Source organism: Anomaloglossus baeobatrachus, chromosome 5 (genome assembly GCF_048569485.1).
Source record: "Anomaloglossus baeobatrachus isolate aAnoBae1 chromosome 5, aAnoBae1.hap1, whole genome shotgun sequence".
Lineage (NCBI taxonomy): Eukaryota > Metazoa > Chordata > Amphibia > Anura > Aromobatidae > Anomaloglossus > Anomaloglossus baeobatrachus.
In genome coordinates, this window is record NC_134357.1 from 122,343,014 (window position 1) to 122,360,926 (window position 17,913).

A 17,913-nucleotide genomic window follows, 5' to 3' on the forward strand; every position below is an offset into this window, starting at 1 on the left:
CATATGAAAAAGTTTGGGCACCACTATTAATGTTAACCTTTTTTCTTTATAACAATTTGGGTTTTTGCAACAGCTATTTCAGTTTCATATATCTAATAAATGATAACTGATGGACTCAGTAATATTTCTGAATTGAAATGAGGTTTATTCTACTAACAGAAAATGTGCAATCCGCATTTAAACTAAATTTGACAGGTGCATAAGTATGGGCACCTCAACATAAAAGTGACATTAATATTTTGTAGATCCTCCTTTTGCAAAAATAACAGCCTCTAGTCGCTTTCTGTAGCTTTTAATGAGTTTCTGGATCCTGGATGAAGGTGTTTTGACCATTCCTGTTTACAAAACAATTCCAGTTCAGTTAAGTTTGATGGTCGCCGAGCATGGACAGCCCGCTTCAAATCATCCCACAGATGTTCAATGATATTCAGGTCTGGGGACTGGGATGGCCATTCCAGAACATTGTAATTGTTCCTCTGCATGAATGCCTAAGTAGATTTGGAGCGGTGTTTTGGATCATTGTCTTGCTGAAATATCCATCCCCTGCGTAACTTCAACTTCGTCACTGATTATTGCACATTATTATCAAGAATCTGCTGATACTGAGTTGAATCCATGCGACCCTCAACTTCAACAAGATTCCCGGTGCCGGCATTGGCCACACAGCCCCAAAGCATGATGGAACCTCCAACAAATTTTACTGTGGGTAGCAAGTGCTTTTCTTGGAATGCTGTGTTTTTTTTGCCTCCATGCATAACGCCTTTTTGTATGACCAAACAGCTCAATCTTTGTTTCATCAGTCCACAGGACCTTTGTCCAAAATGTAACTGGCTTGTCCAAATGTGCTTTTGCATACCTCAGGTGACTCTGTTTGTGGCGTGCTTGCAGAAACGACTTCTTTCGCATCACTCTCCCATACAACTTCTCCTTGTGCAAAGCGCGCTGTATTGTTGCCCGATGCACATTGACACCATCTGCAGCAAGATGATGCTGCAGGTCTTTGGAGGCGGTCTGTGGATTGTCCTTGACTGTTCTCACCATTCTTCTTCTCTTCCTTTCTGATATTTTTCTTGGCCTGCCACTTCTGGGCTTAACAAGAACTGTACCTGTGTTCTTCCATTTCCTTACTATGTTCCTCACAGTGGAAACTGACAGTTTAAATCTCAGACAACTTTTTGTATCCTTCCCCTGAACAACTATGTTGAATAATCTTTGTTTTTAGATCATTTGAGAGTTGTTTTGAGGAGCCCATGATGCCACTCTTCATAGGAGATTCAAATAGGAGAACTACTTGCAAGTGGCCACCTTAAATACCTTTTCTCATGATTGGATACACCTCCTATGAAGTTCAAAGCTCAATGAGGTAACAAAACCAATTTAGTGTTTCAGTAAATCAGTATAAAGTAGTTAGGAGTGTTCAAAACAAGAAATTGATAAGGGTGCCCATACTTATGCACCTGTCAAATTTAGTTTAAATGCAGATTGTACATTTTCTGTTAGTACAATAAACCTCATTTCAGAAATATTACTCAGTCTATCATTTATTAGATATATGAAACTGAAATAGCTGTTGCAAAAACCCAAATTGTTATAAAGAAAAAAGGTTAACATTAATAGGGGTGCCCAAACTTTTACATATGACTGTATATACACACAAAAATATAAAGGTAACACTTTTCTTTTTGTTCTAATTTTTCATGAACTGAACTCAAAGAACTAAGATTTTTTTCTACATACACAATAGGCATTTTTCTCTCAAATATTTGCCTAAATCTTTGTTAGTGATCACTTCTCTTTTGCCGAAATAATCCATCTAAAGGTACCGTCACACATAATGAGCTCGCTAGCGAGATCGCTGCTGAGACGCAGTAGCGATCCCGTTAGCGATTTTGTTATGTGTAACACCTACCAGCGATCAGGCCCCTGCTGTGAGATCGCTAGTCGTTGCAGAATGGTCCAGGCCATTTTCTTCAAAGGCGATGTCCTGCTGGGCAGGACACATCACTGTGTTTGACGCTGTGTGACAGGGTCACAGTGACTGCTGAGATCGTTATACAGGTCGCTACTGCGACCTGTATTGTTCCTGCATCGTTGGTAAGATCTGACAGTGTGACATCTCACCTGCGACCTCCCAGTGACTCACCAGCGATCCCTATCAGGTCGCATCGTTTTCGGGATCATTGGTAAGTCGTTGTGTGTGGCTGGGCCTTAACTCACAGGTTTTGCATGATGCTGATTAGACACCATGATTATTGCACAGGTGTTCCTTTGGCTGGCCACAATCAAAGACCTCCATAAAATGAGTGTTTTTATCACAGCACCATGCCCCAGATGTTTTGACAAGTTTTGAGGGCGTGTGCAATTGGCATGCTGACTGCAGGAATGTCCACCAGAGCTATTGCCAGTGAATTAAAAGTTCATTTCTCTACCATAAGCCGTCTCCAAAGGTGTTTGGAGAGTTTGTGTCTCGATCGTCTCCCTGCATGTTAAGACCAGTGACAGCCTTTGGACTGGAGCCTCTCATCTGACTCTCTTCATTTAAATTGGTTTCATTTCTCTTGGCACTGAAGTGCTTAAGTGTCAGTTTTTTTCTAATGCAGCTTTTACAAAGCAGTTCCTTGCCGAGTGATCAGCTGCACTTACTAAGTAGTCACACTTTTCAGCTTTAAAAAGTGGTGTATCCCAGCATTCCCTAATGAAGATTCAAAGTCATTTGCGTCCTGGCCGCCTTTGAGGAAGGTTCGGCAAGTCAAGTTCCTGTGCTCAGATTATATCCTTTTATTTGTTAATTCTCCCCGTTTGTCTTTAATTCCCTGGTGTGTTGTTAGTGCAGCGGTGAGGTCTAGTGAATCCCACTTGCCTCTCCCTTCTCAGGGTTACTATAGGGTCTTCCTAGGGTCCCAGGTTCCTGTTCAGCAGGTGAAGTTAGGAGGTACCCACCTTCCCCTCTCACTAGTTCCAGGGCCTCTCGTTATTTTTGTGTCCCTGGTACCCCTCTTTTTGTGTGTTTTTTGTTGTGCATCAGATGCACGGAGGTTTGAACGCACCCCGCCATGCTTGCTACACCAGGTAAGCATGACAGGTTGTCAGTATATCTAACTGGACTCACAACTGTTGATTCCGTATAACCACACCAAGCCAGGACCTCCACATCCAGCATCTTCTCATCATCTGAGTCCAACCACCCGGACAGCTGCTGTAACAATCAGTTTGTATAACCATAGAATTTCTGCAGAAACTTTCAGAAACCATCTCGGGGAAGCTAATCTACATAATCATTGCCACATGATTTACATTGATCATCATAACCGACTTGACTAGTCAAATGCTCACGGCGTATTGAGAAGTGTTCTCTTCGTGGATGAATCTCGGTCTATGCTGTACAGGAGAGATGACAGGTTGGCAAATGGTGGTCACCAGATCAAAACTTGTGACATATGCTGTGTGATAAAACTGCACTTTTTAGAGTGGCCATTTATTGTGGCCAGCCAAAGACACACCTGTGCAATAATTATGATGTCTATTCAGCATCTTGATATGCCATATCTGTTAGGTGGATTGGTTATCTCAGCTTAACAAAGGAGAAGTGCTCAGTAACACTGATTTAGACAAATTTATGAACAATATTTGAGAGACACTGTGAAGGCTTAGATATTTGAGATGAGCTGATGAAACATGGGAGCAAAAACAAAATTGTTCCGTTTATATTTTTGCTCAGTATATATAATATATATATATATATATATATATATAGTACAGACCAAAAGTTTGGACACACCTTCCCATCTTTAGAACAACTGTTAAGAGGAGACTTTGTGTAGAAGGCCTTCATGGTAAAATAGCTGCTAGGAAAGCACTGCTAAGGACAGGCAACAAGCAGAAGAGACTTGTTTGGGCTAAAGAACACAAGGAATGGACATTAGACCAGTGGAAATCTGTGCTTTGTTCTGACGAGTCCAAATTTGAGACCGTGTCTTGGTCGAAAAGGTGAACGGATGGACTCTACATGCCTGGTTCCGACCATGAAGCATGGAGGAAGAGGTGTGATGGTGTGGGGGTGCTTTGCTGGTGACACTATTGGGGACTTATTCAAAATTGAAGGCATAAACAACCAGCATGCCTACCACAGCATCTTGCAGCGGCGTGCTATTCCATCCGGTTTGCGTTTAGATGGACCATCATTTATTTTTCAACAGGACAATGACCCCAAACACACCTCCAGACTGTGTCAGGGCTATATGACTAAGAAGGAGAGTGATGGGGTGCTACGCCAGATGACCTGGTCTCTACAGTCACCAGACCTGAACCCAATCGAGATAGTTTGGAGTGAGCTTGATCGCAGAGTGAAGGCAAAAGGGCCAACAACTGCTAAGCATCTCTGGGAACTCCTTCAAGACTGTTGGAAGACCGTTTCCGGTGACTACCTCTTGAAGCTCATCAAGAAAATGCCAAGATTGTGCAACGCAGTAATCAAAGCAAAAGGTGGCTACTTTGAAGAACCTACAATATAAGACATATTTTCAGTTGTTTTACACTTTTTTTTATTCAAAAATCTTTTATTGAAGTGTATCAACGAGACAGGATACATACAAAGTAAGTGCAATTGCACCATTACAATATAGAAAGTAAATCACTCAAAATAGACCGCCCAAGCTCAACAACACCTGTCTTTAAGTATCCAGCAGAACTAAACTCAAGGGCGAACATAGGAACAAAAGTGTCTCATATGATGTGAACATAACAATCCCAGTATTTGCTACCGTATGCAGAAACTGTTTTTTATTGTAAATCTAAAATCACAGAATAGTGTAGTAAGAATTATAGAGAAATGAGAGAGAAGAGAGCTGGAAGGACAAAGAAAAGAAAAGAGAAGAAAAACAAAACAAAAAAAACAAAACAAAAAGGGGGGGAAGGGGCGAGGATGGTGCCATGTATTATTTGATCATGAATGGAATGTCACTTTCGAGGTTTTCACGCTTTTTTAAGTATTACATTCCACATGTTTTAATTCATAGTTTTGATGCCTTCAATGTGAATCTAAAATTTTTAGAGTCATGATAATAAAGAAAACTCTATGAATGAGAAGGTGTGTCCAAACTTTTGGTCGGCACTGTATATATATATATAATATATAAAGCTGAATGTATGTATGTGTGTGTGTATGTATGTATTTATGTATGTATGTATGTGTGTATGTCCGAGATTGGCATCTGCACCGTCGCAGCTACAGCCACAAAATTTTGCACACTCACACTTCTGGACCCCGAGAGCGTCATAGGCTATGTTTTGAGGGGAAATTTTAACCCCGCGTTTTACAGTAATTCCCCAAAAAACCTGCCTCCATTAAAGCGAATGGAGCTGGGAGCCACAGTGCAGCCCGAACTGCAGAAGAATGCGCAGCCACGCCCTTATATGGAATGTTGGCGTGTCACAATGCAGCCAGGGAAAGAGGCAGACACAGACAGGGAAAGAGGCTGACACAGACAGGGTAAGAAACAGACATAGACAGGGTAAGAGACAGACACAAAGAGACAGACACAGACAAAGAGACAGACTGACAGGGAAAGAGACAGACACAGACAAAGAAACAGACAGACACAGGGAAACAGACAGACAGGGAAAGAAAGGGAAAGAGACAGACAGGGAAAGAGAGGGAAAGAGACAGACAGGGAAAGAGAGGGAAAGAGACAGACAGGGAAAGAGACAGACAGGGAAAGTGACAGATCGATAGACAGGGAAAGACATAGATAGACAGACAGGGAAAGAGATTGAGACAGACAGAGAAAGAGACAGAGACAGTCAGAGACAGACAGGGAAAGAGACAGACAGATAAAGAGATAGAGAGAGAGACAGGGAGATATATACAGAGGGGGAGACAGGCAGAGAATGGGAAAGAAACAGAGAGACAGTTACTATCCCAGGCGTTAATACATTCTATTTACACATTCTATCCCGGGAATGTTAATACATTCTATATTGTTAACAACAGTTATTAACCCGGGCGAAGCCGGGTAGTAAAGCTAGTGTATATATATATATATATATATACTAGAAGGTGACCCGATTCTACGCATCGGGTATTCTAGAATTACGTATTGTGTAGTTAATGTATGATTTTTGTTATATATAATTAGATGTTGTTGTGTGTAGTTGCCAAGTGTTTGTGTAGTGCGCTGTAAATGTTCTGGGTGTTGTCTGGGTGTGGCGGGGGGTGAGAGCGGTGTTGTTTTTGTGTTGCGTTGTTTGTGGAGCGCTGTGTGTCTGTAGCGCTGTGTGTGTGTGTTGCGCGGTTTGTGTGGGTGTGGAGTGCGTGTGTGTGTTTTGGGGGGAGGTATGTTTTGTGCAGTGTGTGTGTTGTGCGGTATGTGCGTATATTTGTGTGTGCCGCGGTGTTTGTGTGTTGGGTGTTGTGTGTGTGCGGCGTTGTCTGTGAGTGTGGGTGTCTGTGTAGGGCGGTGTTTGTGGTTCCCAGTGTGTGTGTGGTGTGTTGTGCGGTGCGTGCGTGGCGGTGTGTGTGTGTTTTGCGGGGAGGTGTGCACCCCCCATCGTGCACCATCCCCCATGCTGTGCACCCCCCATCGTGCCCCATCCCCCATGCTGCGCACCCCCCATCGTGCTCCATCCCCCATGCTGCGCACCCCCCATCGTGCTCCATCCCCCATGCTGTGCACCCCCCATCGTGCTCCATCCACCATGCTGCGCACCCCCCATCGTGCTCCATCCACCATGCTGCGCACCCCCCATCGTGCTCCATCCCCATGCTGCGCACCCCCCATCGTGTTACATCCCCCCACTCTGGGCACCCCCCCATCGCGCTCCATCTCCCACGCTGCACCCCCCATCGTGCTCCATCTCCCACGCTGCACCCCCCCATCATGCTCCATCCCCCATGCTGCACTCCCCATCGTGCTCCATCCCCCATGCTATGCACCCCCCATCGTGCTCCATCCCCCATGCTACGCACCCCCCATCGTGCTCCATCCCCCATGCTACGTACCCCCCATCATGCTCCATCCCCCATTCTGCGCACCCCCTATCGTGCTCTATCCCCCATGCTGCACCCCCCATCGTGCTCCATCCCCCATGCTGTGCACCCCCCATCGTGTTTCATCCCCCGAATATGGGCACCCCCCATCGTGCTCCATCCCCCACACTGCACCCCCATCGTGCTCCATCCCCCACGCTGCACCCCCCCATCGTGCTCCACCCCCCACGCTGCACTCCCCATCGTGATCCATCTCCCATGCTATGCACCCCCCATCGTGCTCCATCCCCCATGCTACGCACCCCCCATCGTGCTCCATCCCCCATGCTACGCATCCCCCATCGTGCTCCATCCCCCATTCTGCGCACCCCCTATCGTGCTGCACCCCCCATCGTGCTCCATCCCCCATGCTGTGCACCCCCCATCGTGTTTCATCTCCCCATTCTGGGCACCCCCCATCGTGGTCCTTCCCCCATGCTGCACTCCCCATCGTGCTCCATCCCCCATGCTGCACTCCTCATCGTGCTCCATTCCCCATGCTGCGAACTCCTCAGAGAGGAGTATAATAGGAGGAGTATAATAGGAGGAGTATAATGGGAGGAGTAGTCCTGTGGAAAGAGGAGTATAATGGGAGGAGTAGTCCTGGGGGGTGGTGTACAGATGCCCAACGTGTGCGGGGGGCGTGGCCTTGCGGGCATCGCGTGCAGGGGCGTGGCCTCGTGGGCATTGCGTGCGGGGGTGTGGCCTCGCGGGCATCACGTGCGGGGGCGTGGCCTAGCGGGCATCTGTGCGGGGGCGTGGCCTAGCGGGCATCGCGTGCGGGGGGCGTGGCCTAGTGGGCATCACGGGGCGTGGCCTAGTGGCATCACGGGGGCGTGACCTAGCGGGCATCGCGGGGGCGTGGCCTAGCGGGCATCGCGTGCGGGGGGCGGGCCTGGCCAAACGGTTAATCCATGCGGGGGGCGGGGCCAGCGGGCATCTCGTGCGGGGGGCGTGGCCTAGCGGGCATCGCATGCTGGGGGCGGGCCTGGCCAAATGGTTAATCCATGCGGGGGGCGGGGCCGAGCCAAGCGGCCAATCCGTGTGGAGGGGCGGGGCCAGGCCGAGCCCAGCGGCCAATCCGACGGTTGTCACTGTAAGGACACAATTTTGGAGCAAGACAGACAGACAGAATAAGGCAATTAGATATCTAATATATAAAGCTGAATGTGTGTATGTGTGTGTGTATGTGTGTATGTCCGGGATTGGCATCTGATCTGCACCATTGCAGCTAAAGCCACAAAATTTTGCACACTCACACTTCTGGACCCCGAGAGCGTCATAGGCTATGTTTTGAGGGAAAATTGTAACCCCACGCTTTACAGTTATTCACCAAAACACCTGCCTCCATTAATGCGAATGGAGCTGGGAGCCACAGTGCAGCCAGAACTGCAGAAGAATGTGCAGCCACGACCTTATATGGAATGTTGGCGTGTCACAATGCAGCCAGGGAAAGAGACAGACACAGACAGGGAAAGAGGCAGACACAGACAGGGTAAGAAACAGACATAGACAGGGTAAGAGACAGACACAAAGAGACAGGCACAGGGAAACAGACAGGGAAAGAGAGGGAAAGAGACAGACAGGGTAAGAGACAGACAAAGACAGGTAAAGAAACAAATAAAGAGACAGACACAGCGAAAGAGACAGAGGGAAAGAGGAAAAGAGACACAGAGGGAAAGAGACAGATAGGAAAAGAGAGGGAAAGAGAGATAAAGAGACAGACAGGGAAAGTGACAGAGATATATAGACAGACAGGGAAAGAGATTGAGACAGACAGAGAAAGAGACAGACAGTCAGAGACAGACAGGGAAAGAGACAGACAAAGAGATAGAGAGAGAGATATATACAGACTGGGAGACAGACATAATTACATTTGTGGTTTTTGTTTGCAGAATAACATTTTTGTTAATACATTCTGTTTTGTTAACAACAGTTATTGACCTGGGCGAAGCCGGGTAGTACAGCTAGTATATATATATATATATATATATATATATATATATATATATAAATATCTGCGGTCACGTGGCACTGAGATGTTCATTATTCACTAAAATGAAAGGGCATATCCTCCTGATTCCAGTGGGCTTTCCTTGAATTGAAGAAAGCCCACAAATTGTGTGTAGACAGAATGTGGCTTGAGTTCACTTCTGCATGCAACAGAGAGCTATTATGAAATGCTGAGCTTGTCAATCAGTGGAACGTTTTAGGTCTTAAAGGGAATCTGTCACAAGGTTTTTGCTCCCCCATCTGAGAGCAACAGAATGTAGAGACAGAGACCCTGATTTCAGCGATGTGTTACTTATTGAGTTGTTTGCTGTCATTTTGATAAAATCAATGTTTTCTCTGCTGCAGATCTATCAGCTATACAGAGATAATGAATATGCTTGACTACGTGGCAGCACACTAAGTAGTCCTCTAATGAAACTAAACTAAAAAAAATAATATTTTTCCCACAATAATGTTGTTTTAGCACCAAATGTAGCAATTTCACAAGAATAACAGAGGAAATTACATCACAGAGTTTTGTTGTGCAATTTCTCCTGAGTACGCAGATTCCCACTATGTGGTAGAAAACTAGTGTGTGGGGTCACGACATCGCTCGAGAGGGAAAGCGTACCATTCAACCTTCAGAATGAAAAATTGTCTGTAATTGTTAGCAGACGCCATTTCGCGTTTGAGAACCCCTGATGTGCCCAAACAGTGGAAAACCCCCACAAGTGACTCCATTTTGGAAAATAGATCCCTCATGGAATTTATCTAGATGTGGGGTGAGCACCTTGAACCCCCTAGGTGCTTTACATAATTTTCATAATTTTATAATATTGAGTCGTGAAATTAAAAAAATCACTTTTTTTTTCAACAAAAATGTTGTTTTAGCTTCAGGTTTAGCAATTTCACAAGGGTACTGTCATGATTGACTCCTGGCTCAGCTGGAGTTGAGCCTTTTTTTTAGTTTCACTTCTGATGCAGGTCACGTTAGGGGTTAATCCTTTCTGCCTCGTTCTGGAGGTCAGGCTGCTTTATTAGGGCACTGTTTCTCTTGGACTTCGCCAGTGATACTTCTGGCTCTGCTGTGTTCTGCTCTTGAGTGACCTGTTGTCTGCCCTGCCCCCTCCTGACCTCCGTGTTCACCTGACCTGTTAACCTTCTCTGTTGTCTGTTTCCATCAGTGTCTCTTCCGCTGTCTCCCTGTTCGTTCTTTATCTGTTTACCTTTATTCTGTCTTGTCTTCCCACTCACCCTCGCTTCTAGGCTCTGATTTCCCGGCTACTGACTATTTGCTTCCCTCTGACTGTCATGTTGTGACATGGCTTTCTGACGATTCTACTGCCATCTGGTGGGCTTGACTAGTATTACCTCTGCTAGGGAATTCCCTGCTCATACGTTTCCTCCACTTTTACGCCCCCTAGTGGTTTACCAGCTAAGTACCTTCTCAGATAGTTTCAGGAATCCTCTCAGTCCCACATTACTGCGCTGTACTGCTATTGTACATCTTAGAGTACAGCGTGACAGGTAACAGGTGAAATTGCAACATATAGTTTATTGTGCTAGTTCTGCTGATTACTTCGATACCCCACATGCAATGGAATTTACTGTTTGGGTGCACGGCAGGTCTCAGAAGACAAAGAGTTCAATTTGATTTTTGGAGCGCAAAGTTGTTTGAGGCCACCATGTCACATTTGCAGAGCTGCCAAGGTTCCAAAACAGTAGAAACCCCCAAAGGTTACCCCATTTTGGAAACTTCACCATGGTTCATTCCGATCGCCATGGTGTGGTGGTAATCGGGATAATATAAGTGGTTAATGACAGCTGTGATTTGTCATAAATTATAGCTGTCAATATACTCTGGATTAGTAATGGAAAGGGGTCTATGAAACCCCCTAATAATAATCCAGGAGATAAAGAGAAATAAACAGAGAACATAGAAAAATCCTTTATTTAAGAAAAAGAAACACGCTGTATCCAATTTGTTAATCCCAAAAACACCCAGGTCAGACATAATCCCCTTCACGAAGTCCCACAACGATCCCATCCCTGCTACATACTGAAGTCGCAGCATGTGAGCACGTTAGAGAACATGATCTCCTGCTGCAACTTCAAGCAGACACTGACTGAGCCGCAGCTGTGAGTGGTGACAACCCCTGAGTTTACATGAAGTCACATCTGGAGGTTGCCATGGTACCCCAGATGTGACCGCAGGTAAACTCAACTTAGGTGATCTCATTGAGTTTAATAAGACCTGCATCTCCTGACAGACAGGGCTGCCACTAGGAACTTCAGAGCCCTTGACTGGCATAATTTTGGGGCCCCCTTGAGACTCCACCCCAGCTCCGCCTCCATCCCTGCTCCACCTCCACACCTCACACACAAGCCAATAAATGAAGCGTGAAGGGGCTCCCCTTATGTTGCGGCCCTGGACTAGAGTTCTATTTGCCCCCCCCAGTGGTGGCCCTGTGGAAAAAAAAACACTGGGGGAGAAGGGGGAAAAATGCATCAAAACCGCATTGTGTTTTGATAAGTTTTTTGACAAAAGATGCAGATTTGGTGTAGGAATTTGGTGTATAAATTTCAGCATCAAATCTACATCTCCTGGCATAAAAACACAGTCTAGGTGTGGTTTTCTGCCAGGAGATGGAGGCCTTAATGAGTTCAATAAATTCACCTGAGGTGACTTTACCTGCGGTCACAGGCAAGGTACAGTGTGAACCTCCAGCTTTGACTGCACATAAACTCAGTGACATCACCCCTACAGGTGCAGCTCAGTCAGTGTTTGCCTGAAGCCGCAGTGGGCGGTTAAATTCTCTAATGTGCCCGTGCACTGTGACTACAGTATGTAGCAGAGCTTGGATTGTCGTGGGGCGTTGTGGTGTTGATTACATTGCAACTGAGTGTTTTTGGGGACAATAAATTGGAGAAAAAGGTTGTTTTTTTAAATGAAGGATTTTTCTGTGTGTTTTGTGTTTATTGTTTTAACTCACAGAATTAATAATGGGGGTTCTTATAGACCCTTCCCCAATACTGATCTAGGGGTTAGTTGCAGCTGTGATTTTTGACAAATGACAGCTGTCATTAACCCCTTCTCTTACCCCGATTGCCACCACACCAGGGCAATCAGGATGAGCCGGGTAAAGCGCCAGAATTGTCACATCTAATGGATGCGACAATTCTGGGCTACTGTGGGCTATTTTTAGGCTAAGGGTAACTCCCAATAACCATGGGCATCCTCAGCATGAGAATACCAGCTTCCAACTCTTGGCTTTATCTTGGCTGGGTATCAAAATTATGGCGGGACCGCGTGTCATTTTCTTCAATTATTTATTTAAATAATTCAAAAATAACAAAAAAAAACACATTGAGGTCTCTTCTATTGTGATACACAGCCAAGATAACACACATGACTGGGAGCTGCAGCTTGTAGCCATCTGCTTTATTTGCACTGAGTAACAATATATGGGGGACTATATGTAGTTTTCTTTATTTACAGTATATAGTTTTACACCACTATAAGGACCCAGATAGCATATGTGATTCCAACCAATCCCAGATTTTGTCAGAGAGGGTGGAGGCGTGGTTTGACTGCAGCCAATCACAGATGCTAGCACCAACAGTGGGAGGGAAAGCAGTGAATATGTATGAGAGCTAGTGATTGGACCCAGGAGGGTCTTTTGCAGCCCCCCAGCCCTACCTCTTTAGACTTATATGGGGTCAAGCTTCCGAACCTGATTTTTTTTTTTAGCCCATGCTGGTTCGGCGAACTCAAATATCCACAGGTTCACTCATCACTACATATGACGAACCTGAGCGTGGACTTGTTTCTTGTGGGGTAAGGAATTCTTTAATTTATGTCATTTTGGGGTACAGAACATTTTGGATCAGTTAACATTTATACTGTGCGCACTTTTATGCAAATTTAACAAGATGGGTACAGCTGGATCATAAGATAGAAAGAGTCCTAGGTTACTCCATTTGCCTCATTATTTATGGGAGGTTTTTTTAATGTTGTTTACCGTGTGGTAAAAGTGACATTTTTATTCTTGAGTACAGTTACAATGTTACCACATTTTTATCATTTTTTTAATGTTTAGCCACTTTAATACAATAAAAATAATTTTCTATAAAAAGTATTATTTTGCATTTCTGTATTCTGACAGCTACAGCTTTTTTTTATATTTCCACTCAGAGCTGTGTGACACTTTGTTTTTGCAAGACAAGATGACATTTTCAGCAATTCCATTTTTATATATATTTGTCTTTTTTATCAAGTTTTATTCCCCTTTTAATTCGTAGGTATGATCAGAAAGCATTGTTTCTTGACACGTTTTTTATTTGTATTTTTTATGGTTTTCACTGTAGTGGTTAAATAGTGGGACAATTGTATAGATCATGTCGCTCCAGACGTGGCAATACCAAATATGTGTAAGTTTTATTATTCTGATTATAAAGCCCACTTTACACGTTGCAATTAGTTGTACAATCGCATTTGCGATGTGACACGCCCAGGTTGCATACGGGATCTATGAGATTTCACGTTGGTCGTTCATTTGCTGTCACACGTGCGTTAGTAGTCTATGTTAAATTGATCAATGTTATGTGCGATCCTTTAGATCATGTGATCTGTGACGTATGCATTGGGCACCTTTTTTTTTTTTTTTATTTATTGACTTGCCAAGCGTGTGTAATGTGTAGGGATGTGTTTTTACTATGTCATCTGCCATTCAGCTCTGCTACATGGCCGCTGACAGCAGACACAGACAGCCATGTAGCAGAGCTGAATGGCAGATGACAGCAGACACAGACAGAGCCGCACTGTCAGAATGAACTCGGGTGAACTTCACCCGACTTCATTGTCATGCTGCGGCTCTGTCTGTGTCGCGTCCTGATTAGCGGTCACCAGTGAAGGACTCACCGGTGACCGCTAATCTCCTAAATTACTGAAGTTAGCAGCCCTCTCTCATACTCACCAATCCCCAGCGCTGCACGGCATTCACACTGCTCCGGCGGCTTTTACTGTTTTGAAAAAGCCGGCCGCCCATTAAACAATTTCGTATTCCCTGCTTTCCCCGCCCACCGGCGCCTATGATTGGTTACAGTGAGACACGCCCCCACTCTGAGTGACAGGTGTCACACTGCACCCAATCACAGCAGCCGGTGGGCGGGTCTATACTGTGTAGTGAAATAAATAATTAAATAATTAAAAAAAACGGCGTGCGGTTCCCCCCAATTTTAAAACCAGCCAGATAAAGCCATATGGCTGAAGGCTGGTATTCTCAGGATGGGGAGCTCCACGTTATGGGGATCCCCCCAGCCTAACAATATCAGCCAACAGCCGCCCAGAATTGCCGCATACATTATATGCGACAGTTCTGGGACTGTACCCGGCTCTTCCCGATTTGCCCTGGTGCGTTGGCAAATCGGGGTAATAAGGAGTTATTGGCAGCCCATAGCTGCCAATAAGTCCTAGATTAATCATGTCAGGCGTCTATAAGACACCCTCCATGATTAATCTGTAAATTACAGTAAATAAACACACACACCCGAAAAAATCCTTTATTAGAAATAAAAACACAAACATATACCCTGGTTCACCACTTTAATCAGCCCCAAAAAGCCCTCCTTGTCCAGCGTACTCCAGGATGCTCCAGCGTCGCTTCCAGCGCTGCTGCATGGAGGTCACCGGAGCTGCAGCAGACACAGCCGCTCCGGTCACCTCCACGCAGGTAATGAAGACAGCCGCGCGATCAGCTGCTGTCACTGAGGTTACCCGCTGTCACTGGATCCAGCGGTGGCCGCGGGTAACCTCAGTGACAGCAGCTGATCGCAGGTGGGCGGGGAAAGCAGGGAATACGAAATTGTTTAATGGGCGGCCGGCTTTTTCAAAACAGTAAAAGCCGCCGGAGCAGTGTGAACGCCGTGCAGCGCCGGGGATCGGGGATCGGTGAGTATATGAGAGAGGGGGATAGACTGACATGGACAGAGAGTGAGGGACAGAGATAGTGACCGACTGACAGAGATTAGTGACTGACAGACATTGTGAAGCGCTTCAGAACGCAGCTTTTCAGCTGCGCTCTGAAGCGGACCTTTTTTAAGCTGCGGTGCAGAGCGCACACCTGCGCACATAGCATCAGACACCAAAATCGTATGAGGGATGTCACACGTTACAATTGACTAGGTTCGTGCAACAAAACGCTCAATTCTAGAGAATGATACGATGTGTTTGCGATCAACGGTTTTGCGTTCAATCCTGATCGCAAGTAGATGTCACACGCAGATACCTCACAAACGATGCCGGATGTGCGTCACTTACAACTTGACCCCAACGACAGATTGTGAGATATATTGAAGCGTGTGTAGCGGGCTTTACTCTCATATATATGTACAGTATATTGCAATACAAGATCTGTCAGATTACACTGACAGAACGCCTATCAGTATAATCTGACCTAACAGGCCACCATACTTGACACACCAGAAGGTCATTGTTTGACTTCAGGGTGCCATGACAAAAATCGTCTTCCCGTAATTTTGTCATGGGGGTGCCAATGGGGGTGAAAGAGGGAGCTGCCTGCCTCCCACAACTTTTCAAATGCGACAATCACTATTGACCTGGAGAGTTAATTACCAGGGGTGGCACGCAAGCTGTACCTGACTGTTACTATCAGCTGTGCTGAGCTATGGTGGTGATCATGTGTGAAGTTATGATATTCAGCACTTCTGTATATAATCATACTGTAAGGATTTGCCGACATGGGTTCCCGCACTTCTTCCCATTCTGGTCAGCTGTTGGCACGGAACTGTCACTGTGTGTTTTCACACAGTCTCATGTATTGAAATATATGTACAGTATATTGCAATACAAGATCTGTCAGATTACACTGACAGAACGCCTGTCAGGATAATCTGACTTAACAGGCCACCATACTTGACACACCAGAAGGTCATTGTTTGACCTCAGGGTGCCATGTCAAAAATCAGCTTCCCATAATTTTGTCATGGGGGTGAAAGAGGGAGCTGTCTGCCTCTCACAACTTTTCAAATATGACAATCACTATTGGCCTTGTTATTTTTACCTTGCTATTATTAGCTTGCTATTATTACTAGAGTTGAGCGCGGTTCGCGGTTCGAGGTTCTTCGGTTCGCGGTTCGAGTGATTTTGGTGGCTGTTCTAGATTGAACTAGAACTCGAGCTTTTTGCTAAAGCTCGATAGTTCTAGATACGTTCGAGAACGGTTCTAGCAGCAAAAAGACAAGCTAATTACTAGCTGGCTTTCCGCTGTAATAGTGTAAGTCACTCTGTGACTCACACTATTATGAAATTTCAGCGTATAGTGTGCGGGAACAGCGCATTCAGATCACTGCTGTTTGGATAATGGCGATCGCCATTTTTTTTTTCCCTTGTCTTCCTTCCCTAAGCGCGCGCGTGTAGTGGGGCGGGCCAGCATGTCAGCCAATCCCAGACACACACACAGCTAAGTGGACTTTTAGCCAGAGAAGCAATGGCATGTGTGATAGGAAGTCCATGTCACATGTCCATGCATTATAAAAACGGACATTTTCCTCCAGCACGCCATTAACTGCCTTCTGCGTCTTGGTGTCAGTCACCGCTGGCGTAGCTCCTGTCTCCGATACTGCTGTGTACGCTCTATACACAGCGCTATACAGAATAGGGATAGAAGTTTCTATTAGTCCTTGTAAGGGCTAATACCGGCAGGGTCAGAGCCATAGGTGACAGTCAGGGCCGTGAAAACAGATTTTAACGGCTACACAAGATGACAGCATCTGTGTAGCTAAGGTCAGGGATTTCCTCGCTGCATTTCCCCATTAGGAGGGATAGAAAGGGAGGCTTCCTTTCCTCTACCCAGACCCACAACCCTGCCACTGTACCCTCCTGCCCTTTGCACACTCAAACTCATTGTTACTAAGACATTATACTAGCAAACACTGAGTAAACTTAGTGGCATCCTAAAAGTGGCTGTTGGACTTCCATTAGTGTCCCACTGGTGCAAACCTATGTGCAGCACCTCTGCATTGCACACTCAAACTCATTGTTACTAAGCCATTATACTAGCAAACACTGAGTAAACTTAGTGGCATCCTAAAAGTGGCTGTTGGACTTCCATTAGTGTCCCACTGGTGCATACCTATGTGCAGCACCTCTGCATTGCACACTCAAACTCATTGTTACTAAGCCATTATACTAGCAAACACTGAGTAAACTTAGTGGCATCATAAAAGTGGCTGTTGGACTTCCATTAGTGTCCCACTGGTGCAAACCTATGTGCAGCACCTCTGCATTGCACACTCAAACTCATTGTTACTAAGCTATTATACTAGCAAACACTGAGTAAACTTAGTGGCATCCTAAAAGTGGCTGTTGGACTTCCATTAGTGTCCCACTGGTGCAAACCTATGTGCAGCACCTCTGCATTGCACACTCAAACTCATTGTTACTACTAAACCATTATACTAGCAAACTATGCTGCCAGTTTAAGGGCCGTAGTTGCATTGTCAGGGATAGTTATTGTTGTTTATTCTGCTGTTAATAAAGATAGACCACTGCTGCAATCTACACCACCTCTCAATTTTTACTACCACATTTTAAGTGCACAATCTTGTCGCAATCAAAATGAGTGGCAAAATGACAGATGCTGGTGGAAAGGGGAAGAGGCGTGTTGGAAAAGGTAAAAAAGGGTTTGTCCGTGGGGAAGGTGGCAAAGCTCCATTAACATCTGCTGAAGATAGACCATCTTCCAGCAAAAGTAAGATGTCTACTACATACCGTGGACAATCCGATGTGCTCACTTTTTTACGGACACGAACAACTGGAACAAAGGTAGATGATGGCCAAAAAAAGAAAATGCTTGAATGGATCTCAAGTGGTCCAA